The 8,585-nt window shown below is 44.9% G+C and overlaps 1 long non-coding RNA gene across 1 annotated transcript; it reads right to left on the bottom strand.

Annotated features, from left to right (window-relative positions):
* Nucleotides 1-954: 954 nt before the first annotated feature.
* LOC147912314 (uncharacterized) lies at nt 955-8,319 on the bottom strand. The gene is made up of 2 exons (XR_015550052.1): nt 8,172-8,319; nt 955-1,316 (listed from the first exon to the last, which is right to left on the bottom strand). It is a non-coding gene; the product is annotated as an uncharacterized LOC147912314 (long non-coding RNA).
* Nucleotides 8,320-8,585: the final 266 nt, after the last annotated feature.

Genomic DNA, 8,585 nt, shown 5'->3' with positions numbered 1-8,585 from the left:
ACAAAATTCGTCCTTGAGTTATAAACTTTAAGTTTTTTTTTTTTTTTTATAAACTTTAAGTTTTAGGAGAAACTTTTGAAGATCGAACAGTCTTGCTGAACTGAGCATCCCTTTTGCTTACTTTATTCTCCATGTCCCAAGATGGGGTTTTACTAGAATCTCATCACAACGTAAATAAATGCAGGTGCTGATTGTCCTGGTTGAATTATAGATCTTCCACTTAGATTGAGACTGCTTTTGTTTTCTACAGGCTGAGAATATTTTTTAAAATAACCCTTTGTTGAGCGTTTTAGTGCCTTATCTAGATGGAAAAAAGGAAGGAAAAAGAATTTGAAATTTTGAGCACCACTCCTCATTTTAACCTCAAAATAAAGGATTCAGATGTCTTCATTTTTTTGGTAAATTTTATTACCCTGCAACCCCACCCCAAATCACAGAATGGAGAGATCTGACTCTAATCAAACTGATGCTTTCAGGTAGAATGTCTGAACTGGAAAGTTTGTATTAGTTTCCTAGGGTTGCTGTAACAAAGTACCACAAATTAGGTGGCCTAATACAATAGAAATGTATTCTCTCAGAGTTCTGGAGGAGAGAAGTCTGAAATCAAAGTGTCAGCAGTGTTGGTTCCTTTTAGAGGCTCTGAGGGAGAATCTGTTCCATGCCTCCCTCCTAGCTTCTGGAGGCTGCTGGCAATCCTTGACATTCCTTGGCTTGTAGATGCATTACTCCAGTCTCTGCCTGTCTTTACAAGGCCTTCTTCTTTCTGTGTCACTGTGTTCAGTCTCAAATCTCCCTCTCCTTTCTCTTAGAAGGACACCAGTAGTTGGATTTAGAGCCCATCCTAAATCCAGAATGATCTCATCCGAAGATCCTTAACTTAATTACACCCGCAAATGTTACCACACCAGGTCTGTTTTTGCCTGCTGCCCAGAAAGCCAAACACCAAGACGATGATATTGCAGAAAGAGAGAGGTTTATTAATCACAAGGCAGCCAAGTGAGGAAATGGGAGAATGAATCTCAAATCAACTTCCCCGAAAATAAGGACTCAGGGATATTTATGGGGCAGGGGGCAAGGTGGTCCGAAATGATTGGAGGTGAGGAAAGATGAGGTTACTGAAGATCTGCGCAAGCGTGGTCAGGCTTCATGCCTCTTTGTAGGACGCATGTTCACAGAATGGTGGCATTAGAATGCTCTGAGGGTGGAGTTTTAACCTCTTGATGTCAAAAAGTCACTTATCAGACATATATCTGCATGGGCCCAATTGATGGGTTGGTGGTCTCAACTGGCCTGAAGTAGACAAGGGGTTCCAATTCCTGAAAAAAATAGATCAAACACCCGTTACCATGGTGACTCAGGCTCCAGGGAGATGTCATCTATGGGAACCTAGTGGGAGTCAGATAACATATTGCCTAAACAGCACAGTTCACAACGGGTAAGTTTATCATGCAGATTTAAGTCCTCTCCTTCTGTTCTGATAAGTTTCTAGGTAAGGCCATCCCCCCTTCTTCCTGGTACAGGGAAGAAGATACCTTTACAAATGGAGATGTCCTTTACAAATGTAAATGTATCTTACAAAGGGGAACCAGAGCTAAGAATGGGCTTAGCAAGGACCCTCCCAGATACCCAGAGATGTCTATGGGTGATGGCCTGTTCTGGGGGCAGGCCTGCCATCCCAAACTCTTTTGGTCAGGTAGTGGGGGTGGGGGCCAAAGTGTCTTTCAGGTGGAGACATATTTTGAGGTGACCAATTCCAATTCCCCATAGTTACTAGCTGCTTAATCATCAATGGCTAACTGTTTGCTGGTTTCACAAAGACCCTATTTCTAAATAAGGTCACGTTCACAGGTACCAAGGATTAGGACTTGGACATGTCTTTTTGGGGGACACAAGACTAGGCAGTGATCCAGAGAGGCAAAGTGACTTGGCAAAGACGTACAGCTACTTATTGATGAAATCAGAACTACAACTCAGACGTTTTGGTCCTGGACAAATGCTCTTTGAGCTCTACTATATTGTCTCTCAAAAGCATGAACTCTCGGCTTCTTAGGCATCAGTTACATATATCTTTTTTCAGCATTAGAGCCCCTTTTATGACCTGACAATTGACTGTGCAAGCCTCTGCAGGCCTAAACCACATTAGTCAACCTAGTCCAAAGAATGATCAAACTGGTTTGTATAGGTGACGTTTCTGTCTGTTTGGAAAAGAAGATAAAGGATGACAATACATTTTTTGCTGAGCTGATTATATCTATCTGGCATAGTTGTATTTGTGGATGTTCAATGGCAGCCATGCACAGTTTTGTAAATTAAAATGATAGTTTCCCCAACTTTATCTTTGACTGCTTAGTCTAGGAGCATTTGGTAGAGCCCAATGAGTAGAAATCAAGGTCAGAATGGTTGATTGACCAGAGGCCAGGTCCGTGGTCCTTGGTCACGTTCTGTCCCAATACACACCTTAGATGATGGTCATACGCCAGATACGCGACAATGAGTCCACCCAGATTTTCACACAATCCAAGCCATTTTGCAGGAAAATAAAGCAAATAGCACCACAACCATTTTCTTTTCTTTTCTTGGTGGGGGAGAGGTATGAGGGGACTTGATATTCATGAAAGCATTTTACAAGCATGTGAGTAATAAAATCCATCTTTTAAAGATGTAGTGCATTTTACAGGCTTTCTCAATCTATCCTTGTCTTCCCTCTTCCTTATAAAAAATTTAGCGATGATTAAATTAAAAAGAAAATGGAAGTCGTAATAAAATAAAAACTAACGAGCACCACAGTAATTTGTGATTGCCACAAGTATTAATGGTACATCCCTAACTGGTGCTCACTACTCCTGTGGCCTAGATAGGCGGGATATGAATGTCTGCAAATTCCATTTATCCAGGTTCTATGCTATCCCTTCCTCTCCACTCAAGAGAGCATTTGGAAGGCAAGTGACAGGATAGATAACTATAAGTAATCCATTCTTAAACCAGATTTAAGCTAAAGCTCATCATTACCTGGCCATGTAATAGAAAACCCAACTTGAAATTTCTTTAACACTAGGGATTCACCAACCTCAGCGTGTTACCTTGGTCTTCAGACTGCCATCCCTCATGGCTGCAAAATGGCCACTGTAGATGCATGCGTGGGATACCCAAGCATGAGGATATCCATCAGGGGAAGAAAAATCTCCTTTTCTTGTGTATTTTCTTCCTAAAGGAAGAAACCTTTCCTAGAAGCTCCTGGCAGACCTCCCATCCCATTTCATTGCAGATTTGGGTCACATTTGCACCCTAGACCAATCCCCAGTAATGAAATGGGACTATCAGCAATAGTTTAGCTCATCACATAATCTATGTAGGGGTATAGGTTACCTAAACAAAATAGGGATTCTGTTCCAAAGGAACAAGGGGGTATATTAGGATGATTTTTATTTACAAGTGTCAAGACATCCAAATAAAAACGGCCTAAATAATATGGAAATTTCATTCTCTCACATAACAAGAAGACCAGCAGGAGGTGCCTCCAGAGCTGATGGATTCAGCAGCTCAGAGACGTCAGGCTCCTGTTGGCTTCTCTATGACTCTTTTGGCTCTGCTGATATGATTAGTTTCCCTGTAGCTGTCACAGCTCAAAGTATTGCCCACATTCAAATGCAGGAAGAGGGCAAAGTCCCTGGCTTATGTCCCTTTTTTAGAACACTGAAAACTTTTCTAATGACCCACAACAGTCTTGTCCTTATATTTTATGGGCCAGGGTTACATCCTATGCCTGGGCCTAAATCTATCACTGGCACATGAATAGGATCAACACGACTGGTTTAAGCTAATCAACTTTTAACATTTACTCCTGGATGGGAGGGGAGTGGCCTTGGCTGAAGACACAGGGAAGGAAGGGAGGGTTGCTGCGAACATCTGGAGAATATGCAGACATCTGCCAGCAAGGAAAGAAGAGGATGGGACGACTCTTGGGTAGCCCACCACATATGAGAATCTTTATTTCTCTAGTAGGAAGAATTAAACTATATACCTAATATAAATGAGGAGTGTTCAGGTTTGAGTAGAAAGATTTAGGGACCACAGACTTCTCAGTGAGGAAGATATGGACTATTGTAGCTGTGGGGGAGGAAGACATTTTCCTCTTCCCTTCTAGGTTTTTCTGGATGGTCTAAGAATTAAATTGACATGCGGTAGCATAATGGGAGAAAATTGAATAAGTTTAGTAACACGTATACATGGGAGAAACCCAGGAAAACTGAGTAACTCACCAAAAAGGCTGAAGCCACCACCTTAAATACCATCTTCAGTTAAAGACAAAGGAGGATGTTGAGGGTAGTGGTTTGGGATGTCAAAGGGGAAGAAAGCAATTCACATGGAGATGGAAAAGCAAATGTTTGGTAAATAACTGTTTGCCATGTCTTGCAAAGACAATGGGATGTGGAGAGGACTTTGATCAAATGGGCCTTGCTAGGTTCCTCCCTGTCTATCACGCCTAGTTCATGTTATACTATAGTTATCTATGGTGAGAGCTTCTATCTTAAATTCTTTTTTTTTGTGAGGAAGATCAGCCCTGAGCTAACATCTGCCAATCCTCCTCTTTTTGCTGGGGAAGACTGGCCCTGGGCTAACATCCATGCCCATCTTCCTCCACTTTATATGGGACGCCGCCACAGCATGGCTTGATAAGCGGTGCATTGGTGCGCGTCCGGAATCCAAACTGGTGAACCCTGGGCCGCTGCAGCAGAGCCCGTGCACTTAACCGCTTGCGCCACCAGTCTGGCCCCCTATCTTAAATTCTTTTAGGCAGTTAGGGGAAAGGTTGAAGTTTCTTCTAGAGTTTTTTGTTCTTAAAAATAATCAAGCCAAAGAGACACATTTTTGGGTAGCTTATTCTGCTCCCCTACATCCTTATGGCTACCTCATGGGAGCAGCAAGCAGCATTGCTGGTTTCAGGATTTCTTCTTTGGGCTTGGAGCAGAGAGGAGTGGGAATCCTTTAGGATATATGGGAGTTATTGAGATGGGCTGCTCAGAGAGCTCCCCTGGTGGAACTCGGGCATGTAGGGATGGGAGTGGTGCAGGCCTCCTCCTCTAGCCCAGCTCCCTGATTTACAGCCAGGAAGGGAGACTCATCTCCCATACACATCCTGAAGCTGCCGGTACAGGGGTCTTTCTTCACCCATTCCCTCCAAGTTGTCTAGAATTGCCTCTGGGACCTACAAGCCTTCGTCCTTCGCTTTTCCATAAGACACCCCTGAAAAGTAGCCAAAGCAAGCAGGAGGGTTGTTGATAACATCTTTTCATCAGGATGTAAGACAGCTGTGCACTTTTCCTCTTCCTGGGGCTCAGATCTTGAAGGCATCCATTAACTCAAGTCTCAGCTCCATCACCTTCTAGTTTCTAATCTTCAGCAGTTTGACCTAAGTTAGCTCCCCAGTTCTGTCCCTGGTTGGCCTGCATGCAGAAGGGTGCCAGAGCATTGTTGTTGAGGAGTGGTAAGGCCCTGAATAAGTCTTCTCACAATGAGGAGGCCTACGTTCTTCATGTCTAAAATGGAGATAATTATGCTCGCCTTGAAAGAGCAATGCATACCATACAATGGAAGGGATTTGTGCTGTGCATGAGTCTCCTTCCCTTTTTCTTCTTCTGAGCTTTGCACTCTCTCATTTATGTTTTATGATCTGCTTGTTTGTTTGGTTGTTTACTTATTTATGGCAGTGAAAGCTGGGGCCCTTTACCTGATTGGGGGAGGGGGGTTCAAAAACAACTCTTCAGAACTCATCTTTCATTAAGATTCACCCAGTGCCGTCAAATGGCTCTGGAGGCCTCTCCTACACGGGAGCTTTAATGTGGCAGGTATGAAAGCATCTCAGACCAAGCTCGATCAGCATAATAATGAAGCTATGGCTGCAGTGTTATCATCCTCAAAGGAAATAGCTGGAGTGGTCATAGAGCCTTTAACAAGTACTGCTTTAGGATAAACAAGGACAGAGTGGGCGATGATAGATGGCAAATGTGGAATATTGGAGGGGGCATCAGAAGGGGTGGGAACTGGCAGGGGAAGTGGGGAGGGAGCTTGTTTGCGGCGCTTTTGCCTCCTTCCTAAGAGGTGTTGTCTGCAACCACAGAACTTCCCTTGGTAGTGGCCCTTTAGAAATGCATTGGGATGTATGTTTCTAGAAAAATTTAACACTAGTGTCTGTTCTGGCTGTAGAAGAAAAAATACCCAGTCCACAATAGTACAAGCTCTTTCAGATGTTCAATAACCCCCGAAAATAGGCTGGGTGGCCATTATTATCTCATTTTTACAGGTAAATGCCTATCATCCATCCGTCCGTCCATCCATCCAACCATCCATCCATCCATCCAACCATCCATCCATCCATCCATCCATCCATCCATCCATCCATCCATCTTCTGTCTTGCTCCAGAAATGATTTAAGGCAGTTTCCAGATGAAGTAACCAAAGTCCCAATGCTAGGAAGAGGCAGTGTGTAGATTTGAACTCAGATCTGCTGTCATTCATCCCCCCATACCATGATTCTTTGTAATCCCTTAAAAGTTCAGACCAAGGACCATATGTCCTAACTCTTGCAGTTAATTGTCAAGAAACAGGTTCAGCAGGATTCTCGTGGCTGATCTGCAGTTACTCCCTCCAGCTGTTTTCTCAGCTGAGGGATCCCAACATGAATATAATGTATGCTTCTACAGAGCCATTTAATTGGCCATGGGTCCAATTTCAGCCAGTGGAATAACTTCAATTTGCACATTTAAGCTATTGGCTATTTTTGCCAGATTTCTTAAAAACAGGGATCAGCTGTTCCCTCATTACACAGATATGGAAAACAGCAGGGAAGCTGAAGCACACTCAGGCTTTCTCTGGCCGTGTAAAATCAAACACTAAGTGGAAGGAATAGTCTGGATAATTCAAGAAAATCTCCTCAAGCCCCTCCCTCTCCTTTGCCGGCACGTGCATATAGAGTAGGAAGAAAGAAAATCTCTGTTGAAAGCAGGAATGGACTGCAGCTGGTTTGCCGTACTAGATCGGTGGCATATTTCACATTAGGCGAGATGGCTCTTTGTTTAGAAAACTATTTTAATGGCCTCTTTGGTGTGAAAGATGAAGTCTCCCCACCCCCTTCCCCCAAAGCATGATTTGGAAACGGGGTGAGACAAAGGGAGATCAGAATTATTCTGCATAATAAAGGTGAGAGAACACAGAAAAATGAATGAGGAGGGGAGTGATGAAGAGACAGAAGCCATTTGGTGGAGGAGTGAGATGCTAAGAAAGACAGTTGTCCATTCAGGGAGACAGTGGGGTGGAAACGGCCCAGAAGCTCTAGTTTGCAATTGTTGGTGGTGTTGTGTTATAATTCCCTCTGGAATCCCCAATCTTTAGTTAAAACGTCTGTTTGCAATATGCAACTGCTTTGCCATGGGTGGTGCTTTGGAGATTTAACAGGAAAAGTGCTGCACCTCACATTCAGCTTGGTACAGGACACAAAGAAGAGAGTGACCCCTGAAGGGGAGATATGACAATTTGAGAGATCACCACAAACAGGAAATATGAGGGATGGGTGACCGCAGAAGACCCTCGGGAATCAACCAAAAATCTTTCAATATGTAGTATGGGGTTTAAGTCAGATTTCCTCCCCAATTTAAAAGAAGTGAGGAGGGAGTCAAGATGGCGGCGTAGGCAGACTCTGAACTCACCTCCTTCTGCGGACACAGCCAATTTACAACTACTCATGGAAAATTTACCCCTGAGACAGAACTGAAAACTGGATAAGAGGAACTCCTGCAACAAGGGACAATCCTAATTGAGGTGGAAGAGGCAGAGGCTCCCTTCTGGAGAGAAAAAACACCACCTTCACAAGCCGCCAGCTTCGCAGCTGCCCGGAAGCAGCACACAGGTATGCAGCCTCCCTGGAGGAGTGGGGCCCTGAGCCGGAGAGCGCCCCGGCTGTAAGCATTTTGTGGATCCAGCACAATCGAGACCAGCGGCATAATATCTGACTTTGCCTGCTACTAAAACATTGGGGAGTACCCCCAGAAAAGCTGGTTCACAAAGAAACCAAAACCGGCTCTTAAAGGGCCCACGTGCAAACTCACCCGCCTCAGGAAGCATCCTAAGATCACCAGAAAGAAAGGTGCACGGTGCTTTGGTGAAAAGAGACTCACCTGATAGGCCCTGAGTGCATCTCGGTGAGACCTCTCCAGGGACTGGGACATTGGCGGCGGCCATTGTTGTGGCCTGGTGTGGGCTTGCTGACACAGATGCCATTGGAGTTCTCCCTGGGGCCTGATAGCCCAGGTCTGCCCCACCCACTAGAGCACTGATTTAATCCAGCTCAGCCAGGGCGGGCAGCCCACCCTAGAGACTGGCCCCACCCAGCAACTAGCCCTCAGGCAACTTGTGGGCCTGCATAGATTGGTGACTGGATTCTCTGCAGCCTGGCAACTGAGCCGACATCAGTGGGGCAGGGCGTGCACAAGGAGTGGGTGGAGAGTGGGGATGGGTGGTGGAGTGTGTGGCGCTCCCGCCGTGGAGAGACTGGGTCCACGTCGGGAGGTCGGGGCACACACACGGGGCAG

Source organism: Ceratotherium simum, chromosome 37, assembly GCF_057802395.1.
Source record: "Ceratotherium simum simum isolate JZ-2026a chromosome 37, ASM5780239v1, whole genome shotgun sequence".
Taxonomy (NCBI): Eukaryota; Metazoa; Chordata; class Mammalia; order Perissodactyla; family Rhinocerotidae; genus Ceratotherium; species Ceratotherium simum.
The sequence above is the reverse complement of the archived record's forward strand: the minus strand, read 5'-3'. Positions and strand labels throughout refer to the sequence as shown.